We start from the raw sequence: 26227 nt of genomic DNA on the forward strand, positions 1-26227 counted from the left end.
GTTCTTTGTAATCTGAACATCAAGTGATTTTGTAGTATAGATTCCTGATTCATTAATAGCTACTGGAATCTTCTCATAAGATCGACCCTCTATTACTTGTATATCATTTAATTCATTCCTTCAATATCTAAACATGATAGCTGGGTGAATCCTAATTTTGAGGGAAAATTCAATTTAGTCCCTTCATTGGGTAGTTTGGAGTGGCTTTATATAAGTCTTGATTAGTTTGTCCCATTATGTTATTATGCTCTATGTGAGTAAAATTTTGAAGAAGATCTCATTATTAACTCAAGATTTCCTTAAATCTCATCATCGCGTGTTGGGGTTCGATCTATGACACTTCTAAGCACAAGCACTCTTGAATAAGGCTGACTTTTCTATAATTTGATACATTAAATCCGGTCGAACAATTCTGTCTTTCAAACTATCTTATGGGGAATCAACATTTTCTTCCTCATCATGCTTTATAAGGAGCTACTCCGTGCATTTAAAAATGTATCCTTATGATCCTCCCGCATGTATAGATAATACTTAGTTATTATTGTGCACTACTCAATAGTCGGTAATTGATTATCCCTCCTTTCATAAAATTTGACATCTTAGCTTGTAACATATCTTTGAGAATCTGAACTGTACGTTTCACTTGCTAGAATTATCTTATGTACCCAAGTTTCTTAAAAGGATTTCCAGAAGTTAATTGTAATTAAGCACCTCTATTAACCGTAATCGAGACGGAAACATTATGTACATGATCTACCTTTGCACCCTTCCATTTTACATAACCTTTAGTAATTTGTCTAGTAAAAGTAAACTGTTTTTTGTCAAACTAACCATAGTCTTCCATGTGGAATCGAACTTGCTATATTACGAATCTTATGCCAATCACTTCTCATTTTCATATTGGGTTACTTTATTCCGTGTAAATCCATTAGGTTCCTGATATTCTATTTTGTCCGATTAGCAACTGAAATATTAAGCCACGGACCCTATAATGGTCTTCTTCATCTTGTCCTACCAATGTAATCCTTTGACATCATGGTATATCTGCATCATTCCGAGATGAATAGAATAGCTTGAATAATGAACCTTTGTCCTAATACGCAGTCGGCCATGATATTTCAAGATCCCTCCTTCAATAGACTCAAACGTTGTAGTTCCTCTTGCCGAATACCCCTTTTAACTTCCTATCAAACGAAAATCTTCCCTATCTATAAGAGATGACTCTGCCATATTCCAGGCCAATATACCTTTATTACTGAGTTTGCCAAGCGTATTCTGAACCTGTTAATTGGTGAAGACCTCTAGTCAACCCTTTTTCCTTTTGGGCTTGCTCATTTATAAAACAACCCGTGACTTACGACTAAATACATCTGTTACAATACTGATTCCACTCTTTTTATTCCAGTTCTAAGTCGTCTTATATGAAACATGTATACCATTATGGTTCTCCATTCCTCCTTCTACTTATTCACTTTTGCTATCGCTGCAATGCTAGGTAGTGTGAGAGTCCTTTGAATCTCTAATCGGTATGTTAGTTCTAATTCATCCTAAGTCATCCTCCGATAATGACACCTTGCATCTGTATGGTTAAATTGACCTTCCGATAATCCCTGTTAAAATTACTAATCAACTTTTAATGAAAATGGGGCCCATACTGCTTTATAACCTCGGATCTCATTGCCTATGAAACTTATTGTACTTTCATACTTTAACTTATGTCCCTTAATAGTCTTCCATATTCCCTCATACTGCTCGACTTGAAATCATAAAAACATGTCATAACATTCCACTTCTTGTCTCCTTTGAATCAATTTCAACAAAACATCCTTGATTCTTGACTTCTTGTACTCTAACTGGCCTCATTCTTTAGTCGTCTAATATTACTTTACTTATCTGATAACCCCATAAGCTGTAGAACCTCCCAGATGATATCTATCGCATGCTGTGCTTATTGTCTATCTTTACTACATCTGCATATACAATGATTTATCCATAAGGGTCAGAAACTATCCATCTGAGCTTCCCCGCACTGTCGGGTAACATTCTACTAGTCAACGTGAACATTGTAGAAGAAAATTAGGTTGTGTATCTGTACTCAGAAAGTAATCTTCAGAGCCGACACTCCATCTTCACTCCTATCTTTGTCTTTATGCTTAAGCGTTGGACATGCCCGTATCTTGTGGCTCTTACTTCCACACCAAAAACAAACACCCGTTCTTACGCGACATTAGCCGGCATATGCCCCACCGCACTGATGACATAATAGTCGGGGAGCCTCTACTCTACCTGTACTGACCCAGTCTGCTGCAACCTACCACCGCCCGGTAATCCTCTATAATCATCAACCGTCCTGACCCTCTTAGTCCATTCCATAGCTTCATAAAAATTGTCTCTTGAAAATATCGATGACTCTCACTCTTTGAACTCCTTAGGTTGTGAATTTCCTGACCCTTCAAGGGCTTTATTACTATCATGGGCCCTCGGTTGACGCTAATCCTGAGAGATTACCAACTGCATTAATACCTATACTGCTTTTCTCACCTGCTGATCTGACAAAGCCGGTGGTGGAACTCGCAGAGCTAATGATGTTGGAGCCTCCATCAGCTCCTCCAGTACTAGTTGAACCGGGGCTATCTGAAGGGGTGACTCACCCTGGTCCTCAGATGCATCTGTCTCAATAGAGGGTGTACGTTTCATACCCCCTCCAAATCCTTCCTTAACAGCCCGACTAGCTGCATCTTTTCTGGGTAATGACATCTTTGTACAATCTACGTCAACGCATACGTTAGACTCGATTCCCTACAACTATGCTCTTTTGCACGATCTAGAACTTGAAAGGAAGGTAACCATCCTAAATGTCCCACAACCTCCTTTTTATAAGTGTGGGCGCAACACACCCATAAATAACACTCCACTAGACACGGCTTATAGACATCCCTAGGACAGACCTACTCTGATACAAAGTCTGTCGCGACCTGTACTGAAGGGCTGTGATGGGCACCCGGTGCCTTACTCAACTGAGTACCAACATAATGTAACTTTATTATCATACTATCATGTGTAAATGGGCCAGAAGGCCATCATGAGATAACCAGAATAAAACATAAGGAAATGCTCGACATAGGATGACCCAACATGATATACAAACTTATACCTGTGATATACGGGTCTATAAGACCGACATGATCATTTGTACACTCAAAGTATAGGCTGACAAGGCCATATAAGTATCCATATACATGATATATGTCTACAAGCCTCTAAGAGTACATTAATGTCATAAATGTCGGGACAGGCCCCGTCATAACCATAAACATATGTACATAAGTATACTGATGTAACAACCCGACTAGTCGTTTTGAGAATTAGCATCCCGTTCTGTGGCGTAAGGAATCAAGCATCTTCGTATTGTGTATCATGACTTGCGTGTGTGGTCGGGTTTGGTTTTCAGATGATTCGGGATCAATTTGGAAGAAGGATTCTTGTTTTAGAAACTTAAGTGTCAAGAGTTGAACGAAGTTTGACTTCTGTGTAGACGACTCCGGAATGGTATTTTGATGATTCCAATAGCTTTGTATGGTCATTTTGGACATAGGCGTATGCTCGGAGTTGGATTTGGAGGTCCGTAGGTTGATTTGATGCATTTTGGCGAAAGTTAAAAAATTAAAGGTTTGGAAGGTTGAGAGATTTGATCGAGAGTTGACTTTGTGGATAGCGGGTTCAGATTGCAATTTTGGAAGATGGAATAGCTCTGTTATGTCATTTGGGAATTGCATGCAAAATTTGAGGTTATTCCATGTTGATTTGATATGATTCGGCGCGAGGTGTAGAAGTTGAAAGTTCCTAAGTTCATTAAGTATGATTTGAGGTGCGATTCATAATTTTGATATTGTTTGATATGATTTGAGGCCTTGAGCAGGTCCGCGTTATGTTATTGAACTGGTTGGTATGATTGGACAGGGTCCTCGGGTGTGTTTTGGATGGGCTACGGGCCATTTCTTTCTTTTTTTGGGCTACTCATTTCTGTTATCTGGTGTTCTTCATCGCGTTCGCGCCTGTTCTTTCATTTTTGCGTAGTGTTATGGTGGACTCAGGTATTTTGTTCTTCGCGACGCGTTCGCGAAGCTTGAGGGACTTATGTTGTTGCGTTCGTTAAGGTATGTGATCGCGTATAAGGGAAGCTGGAAGGGGCATCGGGCATTTGTTGTCCACGATCGTATGGGTGCAACCGCGTTCCCGTAGTGACCTGGAGGCTATGTGTCGCGTTCGCTGCTTCTTTTACGTGTTTGCGAAGAACCTTTGGTCAGCTATTATTATTTTGTCTCCGCAATCGCGAGTGATGTTCTGCGATCGCGATGAGTAAATCACTGGGCAGAATATAAGTACTCTATTTTGAAGGCTTTTGATATTTTATCACTTTTTGGATTAGAGAGTTCAGTTTTGGGCGATTTTGGAGGGGATGTTCGTGCTTCGGATTGGGCTAAGTATTCTTCACCCGGATTTGATTATATTTCATGATTTTATTTTTGTTTTTATCATTAAATTAGTGAGTTAAGTTGGAGAAAATTGGGGATTTTGTAAAAACTTTCTAAAATATAAAATGGGGATTTGAAGGCTGATTTCATGTCGGAATGGGATAATTTTGTATGGTTGAACTCGTATCGGAATGAGTGTTCGGATTTTGTAAGTTTTGTCGGGTTTCGAGGTGCGGGCCCAGTGTTGACTTTTTAGTTTTCATTAAAAATCGAATCTTTATTATCCGGAATTGTTTCATATGGTTTTTATTTATGAGATTAAGTTATTTTTGCTAGATTTGAGCCGTCTAAAAATTTGTTTCACACAAGAATGTCATTTTAGAGTATTGATGTAGCTTCTTTGAGGTAAGTATCTTGCCGAATTTTGTGTGGAGGAAGTACCTCTTAGGATTTGAGTCGTTTGTGCTAAGTTGTGTTAAGTGAAAGTCGTGTACGTGAGGTGATGATTATGTACTCGGGCTTATATGTTGAAATTGACCGGTTTATACTCTTAGGCTTATTTCATGTATTTATTTGGGATTGTTAGCACATGTTATATCTTTTAATTGTCTTGTTTATTTTCGGATGCTTTATTTGAAGTTGTTGTTACATGTCACATCCTTTACTTGTCAAGTTTACTCTTATACGCTTTATTCAGAGTTGTTACCTCTTTTATCATTATGTGACTTCCTTTATTGTTGAGTTACTCTTAATTGAAATTATTGTTACATAATATCCTTTTTGTTGTCGGGCTATTCTCATGCATTTTGACGTAGTTGCTAGTTCGTTCTATCTCTATTATTGTTAGCCTATTTCATATGCTAGAATCTGAAGTTTGCCATTTCATGGAAATACCTTCATAATCGAGTTTATCCTTAAGAAATTAATTGAAGTTGAAGTTATTGAAAATCATTAATCTATTTTAATTGAAGTCGTGTTTAAAGGGAGTGTTGTTCATAGTTGAGCTACTTTCTCGTTCATTTTGTTGTTATTGAGATTCTATACACATTGTGTTTTAGTCGTGGGCCATTTGTTGTAGAAATATTGATATTGTTGGTTGTCATTATGCGAAGTATAAGGGTGACATTTCACTGTTATTGTTATATGAGGTATAAGGGTTGCATCTCACTGTTGTTGATTGTACGGAGTGATACGGGTGGGTATTGTGTTATTGTCCGGGCGGAGCAATAAGGGTGGCTATTGTATGGAGTGATACATGTGGCTATTGGAGTGATACGGGCAGCTAATGATATTGTCAGGGTGGAGTGATACGGTGGCTATTAGAGAGATAAGGGTGGCAATATCAGGGATGATGTGTGATGGCCTGGGGCATTTTGTTGGTGATATTCGTGTGAAGGTGTGTTTTTCCTTGTGTATGTCATATACTTTACGTGACTTGTTGTGTTGCTTCGATGAGCTACTCGATGTCTTTGACTTGGGTTGTAATAGTACACCAACTAGGAATATGAAACTTGACATTTATTGATCAAGCCCATGTATTCTTGTATTACCTGCTTTCATGTTGATATTGAGCATGTGACCATGCCGGGCGGATTGCAAAATTGAGCTATTTACCATGCCGAGTGGATTGTGAATGTGAGCCTGTGATAATACCAGGCGGATTGAGACATTGGCACGTGAGTTGTCCGTGCGGTTGTGATTTGAAATGTTGGCACAAGGTGCCATGAGCATATGATGATGGGTTGAGACCCGTGACTTGTGACTATGAGATGAGGTATCTCGAAGTAATTTTGTTGCGAAACTTGTGCTAGAACGACTTGACTTAATTGGTAGTTATTGTTTTCCTTATTTGGGTTCAATTGCACTTTCACGGTGTACATATTACTTTACTATTTATATCATATGTTGATTCTTGTTGTCATTTACTGATTCCTGCTTCCATTATTAGCTTTATACTTCTATACTGCACAAGTTATTCTGACTACTGGGTGTCTTGACTTGTACCTCGTCACTACTCCACTGAGGTTAGTCTTGATACTTACTAGGTACCGATCGTGGTGTACTCATACTACACTTCTGCATATTTATGTGCAGAGCCAGGTATTGGAGATATCAGAATTGGGCAGGGTTAGCTTATTGATCTCGAGGATTCAAGGTAGAGCTGCTTGGTCCTCACAGTCCCTTGGAGTCCTTTCCTTTTATTATATTGTCAGCTTGTTATTTGAACAGTATTTTATTTTGATCTTTGAGATCTTTCCATGTATTCAGCTAGAGTTCATGACTCTGTATTACCTAGTCTTGGGAGGTTGTATGATTATTGCGTAGGCTCGTTTCACTTTTGTTTCGGTATTCATAATAAATTCTATTTTAAATTATCATTGTTAAAAACTAGCTTAATCCTTGTAAGTAATTGGTTTACCTAGTCTTAGAGACTAGGTGCTATCAAGACACCTGTGGTGGGATTTTGGGTCGTGAAAAGTTGGTATCAGAGCTCTAGGTTCATAGGTTCTACGAGTCACGAGCAAGTTTAGTAGAGTCTTGTGGATCGGTACAGAGACGTCTGTACTTATCTTCGAGAGGCTACGAAACTATTAGAAAAATTCCACTTCTTTCATTCCTGTAGTGCGGATTTGTTGTTTTCTAAGTTTGAGCCTTTGTATCTCTATTTTCTCATAGATGGTGAGGACACGCGCTACCAGATCAGCCGAGCAGACACCTGCGCCCCCTACTAGAGCCGCGAAAGGTTGGGTTCGAGGTAAAGGCCGAGTGGGGCACGTGCAGCAGCTAGAGCACCTGCTAGAGCAGCAGTTGAGGAGCTGCCAGTAACTTTAGTTGGATAGGCACGGGAGGCGCCTATTGTTACCCCTGGACTTCAGGAAACTTTAGCGCAGTTCCTGAGCATGTTTGGTACGTTGGGTCAGGCGGGATTGATCTCCGTTACACCAGCTATTTCACAGATTGGGTGAGGAGCTCAGACTCCCACCACCTGTACTCCGGAGAAGCGAGCTCACATTAGTCAGGTTCCGGGTGTGGTACCGGTACAATCTGTTATTCCGGTTAAACCTGAGGTAAGGCCAGGGGCATCAGAGAAGGAGCAGAAGAAGCTTGAGAGGTTCAAGAGGTATAGTCCACCTACTTTTAGTGGCACAACTATCGAGGATGCACAAGGCTTTCTAGAGAAGTGTCATCGTATCCTCCGCACCATGGGTATTGTAAAGGTGAGCGGAGTTACTTTTACTACATTTCAGCTGTCGAGGGCAGCGTATCAGTTGTGGCATGTTTATGAGGAGGTTAGACCAGTCAATGCAGCACCACCCACTTGGTCTAAGTTTTCAAAGATGTTCTTGAGGGAGTTTGTTCCCCAGACCCTCCGGGATGCATGGAGCATAAAGTTCGAGCAGCTGCATCAAGGTACCATGACGGTGTCAGAGTATGCTATCAGGTTTAGTGAGTTATCCCGTCATGAATCTACTTTGGTTCCTACAGTCAAAGAGCGAGTCCGCAGATTTATTGAGCGGCTCAGTTATGGTCTTAGATTTAGCATGGTTTGAGAGTTGGAGACTGATACTCCATTTCAGCAGGTTGTGGAGATTGCTAGGAGGTTAGAGCGTATTCGGGGTGAGGAGAGTGTGGATAAGGAGACCAAGAGGTCTCGAGTTTCTGGAGGATTCAGTGGATTCTACTCTTTAGCTACGACATATCACGGCGGAGGCTCGGGCAGTCAGCCAGTCCAGTCTGCACTTCAGACTACTCGTGGTGCTCTAGTTAGTCAGGGTACTCATACGAGGCAGTCATCTTTTAGTGCACCACCTGCACGGGGTTCCTACAACGATTATTCCAGTTATCCGGCATAGACTCAGAATATGAAACCATGCCTGTAGATGGGTTGTTATGAGTGTGGCGATACTAGGCGCATTATGAGAGATTGTCCCAGAGTCGGGAGAGGCGGATTTTATCAGAGCACTCAGGCTATGGGCTCCATTCCAGTTGCTACTCCATCTACATAACCAGCTAGGGGTGGAGGACAAGCGGGTAGAGGGCGCCCTAGAGGGGGACGCCCGGCCCGTTGATATGCTTTCCATGGTAAGACTGGAGCAATTGCACCAGATGGTGTAATTACATGTATGGTTTCGATTTATTATAGAGGAGCATCATTTTTATTTTGATTCGGTTATGCTTATCGGTGTGAGTCCTCCTATATTGCTTCATATATGGGTGAGTTTTGTGATTCTTGTACTCTACTTATGTGTTTACCCCTGTTGGGAGATTCTATAGTGGTAGCTCGTGTCTATCGTCTTGGTTTGTTCACTATTGAGAGCTATAAGACTAACTTTCTATTACTCATTACGGTAGGTTTTGATGTGATTTCTGGGTGGTTTGGTTACGATTTGTGATTTAGGTGCTCTACCGGTATGGGAAGTCTGTTACGTGTTGTGATTTTGTTTTGCAGAATTGAGTTAGTGGAAGGATTCGGTTGGTATGATATGTATTCTACTTGTGATTCAGCGCTGAGGATGGGATCCTCGCGTATTCATGTGGTTTGATATGTTTGAACCGGGCTATATGCCGCGGTGGAGTTATATTAGAATGAGATCCTTGTGATTAGTTCATATGTTTTGTTTCTCCCTTGTGGAACGAATTAGTAGTATGGTACTGATAGGGAGTTGTTCCTGTTGGACTTGGGTGATAGCTCTCTCATGTGTTTCCCTTTTTAATACTTAGTCATATTTGGGTTGTGTTTATTGGGTTTTAGCTTGCGAGGTGTGTGCCCAGGTGGTGTTAGGTACAACTTGTTGATTTGAGTGAATGGTTATGTGATCTTCATGTTTCTTGCATCGTTGTCAATGTTGTGAAGGTTTGGAGCAGGGTTCTAGCTGTTATGAAATTATTTACTTGTGCTGGACTTGGTTATGGGCATCTATCGTTATTAGAGTTGTTGTTATGGGCATATGTGTGATGTGTTAGTCGTGTGGTTATGCCTTGTGGGTGTATGCATGAGCTGTTGCAGCTGGTTGAGGTTGATACTGTGTGTTAATGTGGGAATAGGGTCTTTTGGAAATGATTGGATGGTGAAAATTTTGGTTGAAAGGCTTATCGGTGTGGGTGGAAGGAATAATCTTCAGTTGAGATGGTGTTGTCAGGCATATGTGGATTGGGGTAACGTGGGATCACCCGTGACTATATGTATGGTGAGTTTATTCAGTGATTTCGTGGCTTCGGACCGGTTCTTGGCACGTTCGAGGACGAACCTTTGTTTAAGATGGGGAGAATGTAATGACCCGATCGGTCATTTTGAGAATTAGCGTCCCATTTGGTGGCTTAATGTCTCGAGCAGTTTCGTATTGTGTATCATGACTTGCGTGTGTGGTCGGGTTCGGTCGGATGATTCAGGATCAATTTGGAAGAAGGATTCTTGTTTTAGAAGTTTAAGTAGCAAGAGTTGACCGAAGTCTTACTTTTGCGTAGACAACTCCGTAAAGGTATTTTGATGATTCCAATCGCTTTGTATGGTGATTTTGGACTTAGGCGTATGTCCGAAGTTAGATTTGGAGGTCCATAGGTTGATTTGATGCATTTTGGTGAAAGTATGAAAATAGAAGCTTTGGAAGGTTGAGAGGTTTGACCGAGAGTTGACTTTGTGGATATCGGGTTCGGATTGCGATTCCTAGAGTTGGAATAGCTCCGTTATGTCATTTGGGACTTGCATTCAAAATCTGAAGTTATTCCGGGTTGATTTGATATGATTCGGCATGAGTTGTAGAAGTTGAAAGTTCCTAAGTTTATTAAGTACGATTTGAGGTGTGATTCGTAGTTTTGATGTTGTTTGATGTGATTTGAGGCCTCAAGCAGGTCTGCATTATGTTATGGAACAGGTTGGCATGTTCCAGATGGGATACGGGCCATTTACTTCTATTTTTGGACTGTTGATTTCTGTTATCTGGTGTTCTTCATCGCGTTCCCGCCTGTTCTTTCGTGTTCGCATAATGTTGTGGTGGACTCATGTATTTTGTTCTTCACGGTCGCGAAGAGGCAACTGCATTCGCAACGCTTGAGGGACTTATGTTGCTGCATTCGCGATCTGAGGTACGCGATCGCGTATAAGGGAAGCTGGAAGGGGCATCAGGCCTTTGTTGTCCGCGATCGCGTGGGTGCAACCGCGTTCACGTAGTGAGCTGGAGGTTGTGTGTCGTGTTCACGGGTTCTTTTACGCATTCGTGAAGAATTTTGGTCAGCTATTATTATTTTGTCTCTGCGATCACGAGTGTTGTTCCACCATCGCGATGAGTAAATCACTGGGTAGAATATAAGTACTATATTTCGAGGGCTTTTGATATTTATCACTTTCTTTATTAGAGAGCTCGGTTTTGGGGGATTTTTGAGGGGATTTTCGTGCTTTGGATTGGGGCAAGTGTTCTTCACCAGATTTGATTATATTTCACGATTCCGTCTTTGTTTTTATCATTAAATTAGTGATTTGAGTTGGAGAAAATAGAGGATTTTGTAAAAACTTTCTAAAATGTAAAATGGTGATTTGAAGGCCGATTTGATGTCGGAATTGGATAAGTTTAGTATTGTTGGACTCGTATCAGAATGTGTGTTCGGATTTTGTAAGTTTTATCAGGTTTTGAGGTGCGGGCCCGTTGTTGACTTTTTAGTTTTCATTAAAGATCGAAGCTTTATTATTCGGAATTATTTCCTATGATTTTTTATCATATTAAGTTATTTTGGCTAGATTTGAGGCGTCCGAAGATTTGTTTCACACAAGAAGGTCATTTTAGAGTATTAATGTTGCTTCTTTGAGGTAAGTATCTTGCCTAACTTTGGGTGGAGGAACTACCCCTTAGGATTTGAGTCGTTTGTGCTAATTTGTGTCATGTGAAAGCCGTGTACGCGAGGTGACGAGTACGTACTTGGGCTTATATGTGGAAATTGGCCGGTTTAGACTCTTAGGCTTCTTTCATGTATTTATTTGGGATTGTTAGCACATGTTATATCTTTTAATTGTCTTATTTACTTTCGTATGCTTTATTTGAAGTTCTTGTTACATGTCACATCCTTTACTTGTCAAGTTTATTCTTATATGCTTTATTCAAAGTTGTTACCTCTTTTATCATTACGTGACTTCCTTTATTGTTGCGTTACTCTTAATTGAAATTGTTGTTACATGATATCCTTTTTGTTGTCGGGCTATTCTCATGCATTTTGACGTAGTTGCTAGTTCGTGCCATCTCTTTAATTGTTGGCCTATTTCATACGCTAGAATCCGAAGTTTGCCATGTCATGGAAATACCTTCATTATCGAGGTTATCCTTAAGAAATTAATTGAAGTTGAAGTTATTGAAAATCATTAATCTATTTTAATTGAAATCGTGTTTAAAGGGAGTGTTGTTCATAGAGAGTTGCTTTCTCGTTGATTTTGTTGTTATTAAGATTCTATACACATTGTGTTTGAGCCGTGAGCTATTTGTTATGGAAATATTGATATTGTTGGTTCTTTTGGAAAGGTTGTGGCTTTTGGCACTTATGGTACGAGTTGATATGTCGTGTTGTTGTGATGTAGCACATGTGAATTATTGTGTGGATTGGTTGTCGTTATGCAGACTATAAGGGTGGCATTTCACCATTATTGTTATGCGGGGTATAAGGGCAACATCTTACTGTTGTTGATTATGCGGAGTGCTATAAGTGGCTATTGTGTTATTGTCCGGACGGAGCGATAAGGGTGGCTATTATGCGGAGTAATACGGGTGGCTAATTATATTGTTAAGGCGGAGTGATACGGGTACGGAGAGATAAGGGTGGCAATGCCAGGGTTGATGTGTGATAGATTGGGGGCAGTTTGTTGGTGATATTCGTGTGATGGTGCGTTTTTCCTTGTGTATGTCATACACCTTACATGACTTGTTGTGTTTCTTCGATGAGCTACTCGATGTCTTTGATATTACTTGTTGACTTCGGTTGTAATAGTACACTCGCACATGTATACACCATAGCATGACACTCATCATAGTTCAAGAGTATGAAACTTGATATTTATTGATCATGCCCATGTATTTTTGTATTACCTGCTTTCATGTTGATATTGAGCCTGTGACCATACCGGACGGATTGTGATATTGGGTATGTGACCATGCCGGACGGATTGTGATTGTGAGCATGTGATCATCCGGGCGAATTGAGATATTGGCACGTGAGTTGTCCATGCGGTTGTGATTTGAAATGTGGGCACAAGGTGCCGTGAGCATATGATGGTAGGTTGAGACCCGTGACTTGTGACTATGAGATGAGGTATCTCGGAGTAATTTTGTTGCGAAATTTGTGCTAGAACGACTTGACTTAATTGGTAGTCATTGTTTTCCTTATTGGGGTTCAATGGTACCTTCACGGTGTTCGTATTACTTTACTGTTTATATCATATATTGATTCTTGTTACCATTTACTGATTCCTGCTTCCATTATTAGATTTATACTTCTATACTGCACATGTTATTTTGACTAGTAGGTGTCTTGACTTGTACCTCGTCACTATTCCACCAAGGTTAGTCTTGATACTTACTGGGTACCGATCGTGGTGTGTACTCATACTACATTTCTACATATTATTGTGCGGAGTTAGCGGACTAGGGCAGAGTTAGCTTATTGATCATGAGGATTCAATGTAGAACTGCTTGGTCATCGCAGTCCCTTGGAGTCCTTTCCTTTCATGGTACTTTCTGCTTGTTATTTGAATAGTATTGTATTTCGATCTTTGAGATCTTTCCATGTATTCAGCTAGATTTCATGATTCTGTATTACCTAGTCTTAGAATGTTGTATGATTATTGCCGCGTAGGTTCATTTCGCTTTTGTTTTGGTATTCATATTAAACTCTGTTTTAAATTATCATTGTTAAAAACTGGTTTAATCCTTGGAAGTAATCAGCTTACCTAGTCTTAGATACTAGGTGCCATCACGACGCCTGTGGTGGGATTTTGGGTCGTGACAACTGACTCGAAAGGAAACTCCGAGACAAGTGGAGTACAATAACAATTCCTGCTAAACTGGTAGCCTACTGGGAGGATCGTCAACCTATCTATTCGGACCTACAGAACGACATGCGGCGTCCACAAATAAAAGAGATGTTTGTATGAATAAAGTACTGAGTGTGTAAGGTAGGAAAGCATAAATAAGAACAATAATGTAAAGAGAGAGAGAAGATACCACTTGTAACATCTGAGTGCCTCTGAAGGTAATTGACATGAAATGCATGATATACATACACACACACACACATACACCTCTATGGGCATCATCATAATCATATCGTACCCGGCCTCGAAAAGGACTCGGTAAAAACGCACTCGACCATCATAAGACTCGACTATCATAGAGCTCGGTAAAACCCAACTTATCAGTGGTTTCATGTTGCTGCTCGATATATATATATATATATATATATATATATATATATAATGCATGCTGGACTCATGGGAATCACATTTTGAACCTTTCGGAGTGACGTAAGGACGGTAACCTCCATATACATTATTAGAGCTAACTGCTCATCGTGAATCTTATAAGAATAAGGGAATACCAACAACATTGATAACATAAGAATAAGAGAAGCAACATCAACATCAATCGTTCTATAAGAAGGGAAACAATGTAAATATTGCTACTTCTAAGAGTGGAGTATCTTCGGAAGCCCGTTCGTTATATTATGTATGATCAGAGTCATGCAAAAGAAGGAAAAGGATATCCTCACATACCTTGTATATACTGCCCAACCTTAAGCTATGCAAATGTCATGACTCCTTAGTCTACAGTAAGAAAAATAATACTATCGTTATCGTTTAAGCATCACAACTATTATATATCGACTACAACCTATTTTACGATAAAACAGGCAGCACCTCCCCTATATATATGGCTTCCCACAGGTCACAACAATCACCAAACATCTCAAACAACATCAACCCTAATTATATTAAACCTCCTAACCAATTAACAACATTACTAACAAGCCTTTCGATAGATATCTCACAAGTTCTAGCTTCAACGACTTAGCCGCAACTTGGATAAGCTTAAATACATGTAGAATAAGAGGTTTATTATCTTTAAAAATATATAACAACTCCAATTTGAGATTACTTCGCCACAAAGTATCCTTCCAACGCAACCACAAGAACAAGGAAGCGAAACTAGCAAACACTTCCGGTTTCTCGGCACTAGAATCACTTTGGAAGACTTGAAATAACCTAGGGTTGATATGAAAACCTTGGAAGAGTATTTTACAGAACTTAAACCACATAAAACAACCGACCACACGAGCTGGAACCACACCAAAATCAGCAACCACAAGAAGAACAAAAAACTCACTAGCGCCATGGGATTCCAGACACTTGATTTGTGTTGTTTGTCCTTTGTTTGAGTCTTGGATCATGAGAGAACTTTGAGGTAAGGTTTTTAGGTGTCTAGGGTCTGAAGAGAGCAAAACATAATGAGTAAAAAATGGGATGTAGGCGTCACATATATATCAAGATATCCCAACCGCCTAAGTAGGTCCCATAGGGAGTTTCTTGTGCAGTCTCTCAAAAAAAACATATCTATGTACTCTAATGTCGTATCGATGAATGTTTTAATGAGTTGGAAACTAGAATCGTAGATATTCAATTTGGTGGGTGGATCACCCCGTAATTCAAAGTATATTTTGAGAAAATCTCAGTGACATTAGACCTAAATTTTAGTAAATTTTATGAACGTAACTTGGGACGACTTTCGTCGACTTTTGTTTCATTACTCGCTTGACTTCAAAACTTAAGACGACTATCATATGACTAAAATACCTCGTAACATTACCTTCTTATCATCTTAAGCACCCTAGTCTCACCCCACAAGTATGTGATATAACATTCCCAACTTGCTGGCTTTCGACAAAACTTATTTTCTTCGATTCGATTAGCTTCTTAAGCTTCAAACCCTCACGATACTTCCTTAAAACTTATTTTAACTCATAATTATCTTTTTAATTGTCCTTCAAATCTCCGGCTCATATTGATTCACTTAAGACGAATTCTAACATGAAAGTATGGGGTATAACAATCCGCCCCTCCGGAGTCTAGCATACCAGCAGTGAGTGCATGCACAAAATATATACATGTGCTTTAATGAGGAGATTATGAGCTAAGTACCCATACAGTGCTGAGTGATTGTGTATGTGTGTGTATGTGATGAAGTGAGCATTTGAGACAGACAACTTGAGTATGTTGAGGATGAGAGTACCTAGGGATATCACTGTAAATTCATTCACTTGACATGCATACTTGGCATGTATGCATAGAGATGCATTTTCCTCATGCTTGACAGTAATATGACATTTATCATTTGACATGCAGGAATAGAGATGTATATTTCTCATGCTAGACGGTATAAAATAATTGACGACTTGACCTATATTTTGATAGGTAGGCATAGAGAAGTACTTTCTTCATGTTAATTGATAAACGGAAATTATTATTTGGTGTCGCGAATTGGGAATACAGATCTTTTGATAAACTCATGTTTAGTTGTTTTCAGTGGTGAGATTTGGAATTGACTGTTTTACTTGAAAAACATGTCTACTTTGCCGTAACTGTAAACAAGATGAGCATATATCTCTTGAGTTATATACCTTTATTGTTCTCATTATATTATTACGAGTTATTATTGGCTATTGGTGTTGGACTCTGACAATCTTCCGAGCTCGTCATTGCTTTCAACCTGAGGTTAGGTTTGTTACTTATTAAGTACATAGAGTCAGTTATACTCATACTGCACTTCTGCACTTTGCGTGCAGATCTTGGAGCTGATATTATTGTGTATGGTGGGAGCTGGGATTGAAGAAGTACTTGCGTTCTAGTTATAGCTGCCACTTGTCCTTGGTAGCTTAGATTTGTAAATCTGTTTATTTATATTTCAAATAGATGATGTATTTATTCCGTACCTGGTTTGTAAATTTTAAGTCTTAGAAACTCATGACTTGTGCTACCAATCCTTGGGATTTTGTATAGAACTTCAGTTATTTTACTCATTGGCTCTTATTATTCTCATTTGAGTTGTGTTAAATGCTATTTGGATTACCTAGCGGGTTGGATTAGGTGCCATTATGATTGGATGGATGTTTGGGTCGTGATAAGTTGGTATCATAGCCCTAGGTTTATAGGTTCTACGAGTCATAAGCAAGTGTCTAGTAGAGTCTTGCGGATCGATATGATGACGTCCATACCTATCTTCGAGAGGCTACAGGACATCTAGGATAAACTTCTCATCTTTCGTTCCTTATCGTGCAACATTGATTTAACTTGAAACATATCTCTTTGAATTCCTTCCACTCATCCGTATGTTATGTGAGCGCTCGGTATCAACTCTGCACTGACGACTTGTGATTCCATGGATGGGGTGCAAAATGTGTTCTCTATCTTTTAGTGATGGGCCAGTCTGGAGGACTTGAGGGGTTTTAACCGTATCTTGGGCTCGGTGGTTTCAGTTGTGAGAGAATGTGCTTTTGGACTTATATGTCCGGTGGTGTCCCTAAGAGTAGGATTTATGACTTGGTGAGTGGTTGGTGGGATGTGTTCGGATGGCTTTGATGTGACGAAAAGATTTGCTTGGGATGTGAAAAGGACAACTGGGTGTTTGATTTCTGTCTTGATGTGCTATACGGTCTCGAGTTATGTGCATGTCGAGGGGTATTTTGTGTTCATTTATAGGATGGTATAGATTCTTATGTCTTGTTGACGAGTTCAGACTCAGGAATATTTAGTGATTACATAGTGGTTGTGGCTAGGGGTGGGTGTTCGGTACTTCGGTATGATTTTTAAGAACTACGGTTCGGTATTCGGTATATCAATTGTGTATACCAAATACCGTACCAAAGTAGTTCGGTATGGTTTGGTATTTTCTTGTTTGGTTCGGTATGGTTTCGATACGGTTTCGGTAACATTATTAGTAATAACATTAAAGAAATAATACCTTCAATTGGTGAATGATTTGCTTATACATCTTGATTTCGTAGACTACCGTAGCCAAGCTATTTGATTTTCCCGAAATCCATTTGAATTTGTTGTGTAAGCAAAGCATTGGATTTTTACCTACTTCAATCTCTAACTTTACTCCTTGTAATCACTGCAATGGAAAGGTAGAAAAGGCTCCAATACATTGTAGGAGCTTTCAAGCAAACAGTAAGGAAATCGGGGAATTTATGAAACGATAAAACCCAAAGTCCTTAGTTAGGTTGGACTTCAGGCTTAATCTTACTAGCTAGGGCCGAGGGGACATGGGTAATAAGTTGTATATGGGCTGGAAATGGGAAATTCGGAACTTGGGCTGGGAAGTGGTGGGAAGGCTTACTTAAAACATTTCGGTATTTTGGTATTTCGGTATACCGAAGTATCAAAAGTTCAATACCGAGAACCATACTGAAATACCGAACTACCAAAAAATTCATACCGAATTAGTACTGACTAATCGAAGAACCGATACCGAAATACCGAATTAATTCGGTCCGGTCCAATTTTTTGGTTTTTCGGATTTTATGCCCACCCCTAGCTATGGACATGAAAAAGGCATAGAGAAATGCTAGTTTGAGGCTAAGCGGGTGGGTTATCGCCTGCAGGATGTTCTGAGATTGTGTAATTCTTATGATGATTATGTGGAGAGTTTCTTTCTATCAATGGGCTAGATGTGTTGCGATTTGAGTTTGGATCGGTTGAGAAAGTTAACTTAACTGTCACGAGGATGAATATGAGTTTAGCAAATGAGTTGAAGTATTTTTTATGATTAATGCTACATGAGCTTATGAAGAATTTAGTGGGATTAGAGTGCGGGATAATGACGGTAATAGAGTAAGGGTATTGTGGGTTATCATATGTTTTGTTCTATGGCTTCGATATAAGTGAGAGGGTCTGCTATTAAAGATCAGATTACATGGTCATGTGTATGTTAAGTTTTGGTGTGAGGCATTAATTGCCGATCAATTATGACTTGCATAGGTTGAGATCGAGGATGACTCGAGTAAGGAAATTTTTAGATACATGATATATTAGACTTAATGGGTATATGGAAATCATGGAATGATTTGAGTTTGTTATTCATGACGGATGTAGTGTGCATGGAGTAGGGATTTACTCGATTGTGTTGAGATGGGGTTACTTCTTTGGGTATTGGTGTGATAATGGAGCATAGATCGTTCGGCTCGTTTGGGCGGTGCATTTGAGATTATAATAGGGTGGATGACTCTCGACAATGGTTCTAATGAGTTCAACATTCATATGTGGCAGTTGAGGATTTTTCCCGGATTTAAATATGACTACAATATGAGATTTGCATTGGATTGTTCCGAGACTCGCCGTATTTATATATCATTATGGATTCTACATTTCAGTATTAGAGAGGCTAAGGAAACATCATTTGATTCACAGAAGGTCTCTTCATAGTGGGCATTTTGGTTGTGGTACTATTGGATGCTTAAGAGGGAATATAATGGCTTATGGGCTTTAGGACGACGTGGTTTCATGCAAGGATATCTTCTAGTGAGCGTTGAGTTAAGGATCGTAGAGTACTAGCAATGAGAAGTATTAGATTGAAGGCAAGTCGAGAGAAACTCAAAGAAATAGATTGGTTTGGTAGTGGTTTAGATCGGCATATTAATGGATATGATCGGTTCTTTTGGTTCTTAAGGTGGTAAGGCTTTAGAGGTTCTTTGTGGCAATACTCTTGGGCTTGGCGATCTGCGTGACTTGGTTGAGTTAGAGGGATTCAGTTTTAATGGTCCGGTCTTGTGCTAATGAGTTTCGAAGAGTTCTCGATGTTTCCTACCATGGCTAGAGATGGATATTTTCTATGGGCGTAGGGAGTTTGTTGGGCATTGTGATTTTTCTCCTAGATGAGATCAAGTGGAAGGTTTTTGGCTGATTTTGTATCCTACTTGTAACTTAGAGTTGATAATGGGATTCTGGTGTTTTCATATTATGATATGTTAGAGGTAGTGCGTCGTGTGGGATTGAGTTTTGCATGTACAAGGTTATGGTTCAGTTTTGAAGGGAAGGACATGAATTTTAGAAAGCATGGACTGTCTCAAATGTTTAGATGAATGCTAGTACTACCTGGTATTACTTGAGAAGGGTGCACATCTCAGAAGGCGCACTGTGTTTTGACTTACAGAAGCTTCATTGGTGTTGCAATACTCGCTTGGTTGATCAATTAATGATGTTTAGATTTTTCTATGTGGCACGGAAAGATTATGGAAGTATTTCTCATGGAATGATTGTGTATGAAGTATGTTCCAGTCACTTAAGTGGTCGAGTTGGGATCGGGTATGGTGATTTCGATATTCTAAGGATTTGGAGGCTAGGAGTTCTTAGAGGCAAATTGTTCCTTGGTTGCGGACTGTGAAGGTATGGCCAAAGTTAGAAAATTAATATTATGTATTATGGTTAGATTATTATGGACTTTTGGAGGGTTATTTCCCTATTTGTGGATGGCCGAGATGATTTGGGGGCCATTGGTGGGCCTAATGAGGATGTGTATTCTACATCGGGTCAGATTTGTTTACTCGGCACAGCTATTATGAAGGATGTGTCATCGGTTAGAGTTTATCTTTTTCGTGTCAGTTGGATTCCATGTATTTCTCTTCAATGCTGCAATGGGTTGTGGGACTGTTGACTATTTACACTCACTATGTGTTCTGTTTGGGCAGTGTGGCGAAATTCGAGCGAGATAGTTATTGAGGTGTTGAATGGTTACGCCTTGGTTATGGTCTTCCAATTTTTGGTATATTGTGCTATTTGTTCCTCCATGATTATGGTCATGCACTTCATATGGTTGATGCTAATCTTCGTATGGTTGTTTATTTTAAGCATTATGACTCTGGGTATTTCATGTGGACCGGTGTCTAGATTGGATCACGCACTGTAATAGAGTTATGTTGGGATATGATCCTTGAGGTATATTTCATGTGTCTTGGTTCTCCTTTATGTGATGGGTTTATGGTGTTGCACTTGTGGTGGTATCTGTTGATCTTACGGGATGGTTCTCTCATTTGATTATCTTTTCATTTTTGGGTACATTTGAGTTGTTGCTTATTTAGGTGCGCGGATTGCATGACGCGTGGCTATAGATGGTATTTGGTGTGGCATGTCAGTAGAGAAGCTTGTATTTGATGAGGTGAGGTCATTGGACCTAGAACGAGTACTATCGGATTTAATTACGGTTTGTTTGGAAGATTAATGTCACTAATATACTTAGAATTTGGGCTATGGTTCTTGTTTGGTCCAGAGAGCTCCACGTCTAGTTGATCTTGTAAGTGGTTATGAGTTTATGCATGTTTCATTCATCATTGCCAGTGTACTAAGGTCTAGAACAAGGTTTTATTTGATATGAGGTTTGTTACCGGCACCAGATTTGTTAGTGAACAGCTATTGTGGACGGAAGATATTTCTATGAGTATCTGCGTTATAGGGTATATGTCACGCCCCAACCTCGGGAAGCGCGACCGGAACTCAACCGAGTGAACCCGGCCGAGCAAGCCTTTTAGATACTTTCTATCCGATTCACCCATGATCAAGACAAGACGTGATTTCATTACTTATATAGTAGGAAGCTCATTCATACAGTCCTAAATTGTTTCATTAGTCATTGCGCCTTTAAGTCTCAAAATACACATTTCTTATAGTCTGAGTGGTACAAGTGATCAAACACAACATATACTTTTTTAACATTTCCAACACCCATATGCAACCCACATAGTGCCTACGGAGCCTCTAAAGATACAAAGAGAGTAAAGATGGTGCCTGCAACAAGGCCCCGGTTATACCTCAAAATGTGACCACAATATAAACAAAAGGTACAATACTTGACCCCGGAATGAAATGGGGATCACCGAGTCCGCTGAGAAGAGGATGCAGCACTATCTGTGATCAACATTGTCTGCTATGTAATCACCTGCATCCATTTAAAGATGCAGCGCCCCCGGCAAAAGGGACGTTAGTACCGTCGAATAGCACTAGTATGTAAATCTAAACACCAACTCAATAGAATGAATAATAATACAAGAGGAATAGTCAAGAATTTAATAATAGCTTCAAATAATAGTAAAATAACAGGTTAAGGATCATATATGTTTTCAAGACAATTTTCATATTATTAGGTTGGGTGGCCTTTAGTACCGATATTTCACAATTCATAATACCTCCGTATTCTTACACGGAGTCTGATCTCGGCCCGATCGGCTAGGCCATCTCATTTGACACATTACCACAATTTCATTATAATTTCCAGCACAGTACCACCATGTGTGCGACATGGCGTCCGATCACCCGATCGGCTAGGCCATCTCATTTGAGACATCAACCATTTTCACAATTTCGTCTACAATACCACCGTGTTCTTATACAGAATCCGATCTCGGCCTGATCGGCTAGGCCATCTCATTTGAGACATCACCCATATTCAATCTGTCATCTCAATTCATATTTCTTTCCCATACTTTCAATACAATGGCACGAGTGGCCCAAATTATAAAGTTATTCTTGGCGCTAGGCCATATCTCATAATTCAAGTTCTTTTCCATATTCCAACATTTTTATTATCAACAACAATAAGGCTTCCCATTCAAGACGTTAAATCCACATATGAGCAATTTTAGAGTCTTAGGTACATAGAGGCTTTTCATACAATTTGGCATAACAACCTTTATTTCAATCTTGACATGAAGTCTTAACAGTTCTAATATATATTCCATATTTTTTAACACATCCTCCACTAACAAGATAACATGATGAAGCCTTTATAATAAATATTGAACTTACATCATTCAACACAAACACATTAGAAATCGCCAATTCTATAATGATCAAGAGCTTACTCCAATTACATGAACACCGTGGGGTTCGATTATAAAGAGAAGGAGGTTTAGCCAACATACCTCAATTGAGACTCTTAAAACTCTAAGATGTTCCGGACTATTAGCAACTTCAATTTATTTTAGCAATATAATAAAATTGAACCAAAATTTAGGAATATGAACATGGTTTTAGCTCATTTGAGCATATTATCAAACACTAGGTGTGCATCAATGTTTTAAGCCCCTTTTTATGGAAGATTCCATCTTTCCCCAACCCATTCTCTATCATTTTTAGCTCACAATTTTTCCACATACCTTAGGAACATATGCATGCAAAGTAAGCACTCCCATTCCCATGAATTACCTTACTAATGGCCCATTCTAATTACATTTTGAAATTAAGAGTTTGGGTGAGAGAATCTTACCTCTTAGGAAGAAGACCTAGGTGCCTCTCTTGATAATCTTCAAGATATTAAGTGATAATTGAAGAGCAATGTGATGAAGATAAGTTCTCCCTCTAGGACCCCCTCTCTCACTCTAAATATATCAGAAAATATGATCAAAATGGTCCATGGGATGTGTTTTAACGAAATAGGGTCGGGTTTAAAAATCCCAAAATTGAAGCTCCGGAATGGGTTCTGCGGTCGCATATGCGACTGCATAATGGTTATGTGGTCCGCAAAAATGGGGTCCAGAACTGGAAAGAAGCTGGTCTGGTCTGCGGTCACTATGCGGCCCGTAGACCTGGTCGCATAATGCACCACAGAACGATTCTGCGATCGCATAGTGCACCGCAGAACCTCCCTCCGAAAAATCCCAAGAAGGGATATGCGAAAAGAATGCGGCCCGCGAAACGGTTATGCGGTCGCATAATGGCCGCAAAATTAGGCATAAAAATGCCCCAGAAATATGCCCCACTCTGCGACCAGTCTGCGGTCCACAGAATAGTTCTGCGGCCGCAGAAATGCGTACTTCTGCCCAATATTTTCCTTCAACTCCCAGTGCACTGTTCAATCCAAAAACTCCGATGAATTTCTACTATTATTAACCTCTACGCCTACTTTGGCATCACAGAATCCAAGTTTGTTTTTTAGAAAAACTTTTACGGGGCCTTACAGTATATCATGTGATTACATTTTGGGTTACAATTATAGCTTGATACAGCCTGTACAGACTTATACAGTGTGTAGATACGAGATTCGGGTCTTGTAATAAATTTTGAATATTTGGGTCCTGAGGTTTACGGACTAAGTTTGAAGTAAGGATCTTCAGTTATGTTGTGTTGTCAGGCTTATATGGATCTTCAGTTATGTTGTGTTGTCAGGCTTATATGGATCTTCAGTTATGTTGTGTTGTCAGGCTTATATGGATTGGGATGACGTGGGATCACCCATGGGTATGCTCATGGTGAGTTTACACAATGATTGATGGCTTTGGAACGACTATTGGCATGTTCGAGGACGGACGTGTATTTAAGTGGGAGAGAATGTAATGACCCGACCTGTCATTTTGAACATTTTCATTCAATTAGGTGGTTTGAGGTCATGAATAGCTTCGTATGGGGTATTATGACTTGTGTGTGTAACATCGGTTTTGGTTTTTGAGTGATTCAGAATTGATTTGGAAGAATGATTCTCATTTTAAAAGCTTTAGGTTGGAAGAGATGACCAAGTTTGAATTTTGAGTATTTGACCTCGGATCGAAGTTTTAATGGTTCCGTTAGGTCCAGATGGTGATTTTGGACTAGGGCATATGCCCGGATTTGTATTTGGATATTTCTAGAAGGTTTTGGCATTAATCGGCGAAAGTTAGCAATTTGAAGGTTTGGAATGTTCATAAGTTTGACCGAGAGTCCGTTATGTCATTTGGAACTTGTGTACAAAATTTGAGGTCATTTCGAGTTGATTTGATATGGTTCGGCACGAGTTTTGAAAGTTGAAAGTTCATCAAGTTTGATTTGAGGTGTGATTCGTGGTTTTGATATTGTTATGTATGATTTAAGGCCTCGAGTAGGTCCGTGTTATGTTTTGGAACTTATTGGTATATTCGGACGGGGTTCCAAGGGGCTCGGGCAAGTTTCAGACATAGTTCAGATCATTTTGGAACTAATTGGTTAATGAGGGTTTCGGCTGAGTTCTAGTGTGACCGCACCTGCGGAACTTTGGGCGCAGATGCGGAAGGCATAGCGTAGAAGCGCAAAATGGAGCTGGGAGTAGGATTTCATAGATGCGGAATTTTGGTCTCATCTGTGGAAGGGCAGATACGAGGCCCTTGGGTGCAGAAGCAGGAAGAAATGCAAAAGCGAGTTTTTCCTCGCACCTACGGTTGCACAGAAACGGAAGAATTTCCACAAGTGCGAGAGGTCGGCTATGTAGTATTTTTTCGCAAAAGCAGAACTTTTGCCGCAGAAGCGGCAGGTGGTCCGCAAAAGCGAAATGTCTAGGCAGAAGCTTATAAATTCGAGGGTTTGTTCATTTTGTGATATTTTGAGTTGGGGACTTCGGATTTGGGCGATTTTGGAGGCAATTTTTACCAAATGGATTGGGGTAAATATTTTTTACTCGATTTTGATTATATTCCATGATTCCATCTTCAATATTTGCATTTGATTGATGATATTAAAAGAGAATTTTGGGAGTTTTTGTCTAAACTTTCCTAAGGTGAATATTTGAGTTTTGAACATCGATCGGAGTGAGATTTGAGTGAAACTAGTATAGTTGGACTCATAATTGAATGGGTTATCAGATTTTGTAGGTTTTGGTTAACTTTGAGCGATTGATTAAAGATTCGGCCTTTATCGTTTGGGTTGGTTTCTTTTGGTATTATTTGATGTTTTGAGTTGCCTTTGGTTAGTTTTGAGCCATTCAGAGGTTGATTTGCGTGAGATGGCATTTTTAATGTGTTGTTTGGCTTGCTCGGTATTTAATTTGACTTGTTCAAGGTAAGAAATATTTTTAAACTTGGAATTTAGGGTAATTATCCCTAGGAACCATGTTATTTGGGATGTGTTGAGGTGACGCACATGCTAGGTAATAGAAGTGTGGGTGTGCACCAGGGTAATCATGATTCAAGTTGACTTGTAGACTAGTACCGGACTTGTTATGCTATCCTATTTTGTTATATCCGTATTTTTCGTACTTGTTTGATTATTTGAGCTGTAATTCATGTTAGAAATCATGTTTATGCTAAGTTCTTATTCGATTGAGACCTAATGAGGTTATTTATGTTGTTTTAAGTTTTCTGATTTAACTATAATTATACACTCAGTTATTGTTCTTCATTTGCATACCATATCTCAGTCTCTAATCATCGTTCATTGTTACATAGCATGTTATAATTGATTTTCCATATGTGGAGTTATTGGGCTGAGTGGTATGAGATAGTGAGCCCTTGATACTTGAGAGGTTGATGATTGAGGTGGGCCTTAGAGCCGTGTTGAGAGTGTTAACTCTACATGAACTGTTGTATTACTTCAATGTGTCAATCTGTGCTTCTGTGGTTACTTGGTAAATTGATTTTCAAGATTAATTTACTGCGATCAGTCATTATCTCATACCTTGTTAAGTTGTTGGTAACATAACAATTTTAAATAAAAGAATTATGAACATGCTTAAGTTAAAACTCGTCGTTTCATTTGGTACTTTTTTATCCTTAATAGTGGTCATATTTTACTTTAACTGATTTCTCAAATTAAACTCCTTGCCCTATATGATGTTTTTACTTTACTTAAAAATCGTTATCATGTTTTACTTTAAAAAATTGAAAATGTTATTTTCTCATTTGATTCCCTACTTTATTCAAGATTGTTATTATGTCTTATTGTATATAAATAAATCTCTCGAACATTTTATTTAGCATTTGACATGGATACAATGCACATGGTAGCACATGAA

This window comes from Nicotiana tomentosiformis, chromosome 10, assembly GCF_000390325.3.
Source record: "Nicotiana tomentosiformis chromosome 10, ASM39032v3, whole genome shotgun sequence".
NCBI lineage: Eukaryota > Viridiplantae > Streptophyta > Magnoliopsida > Solanales > Solanaceae > Nicotiana > Nicotiana tomentosiformis.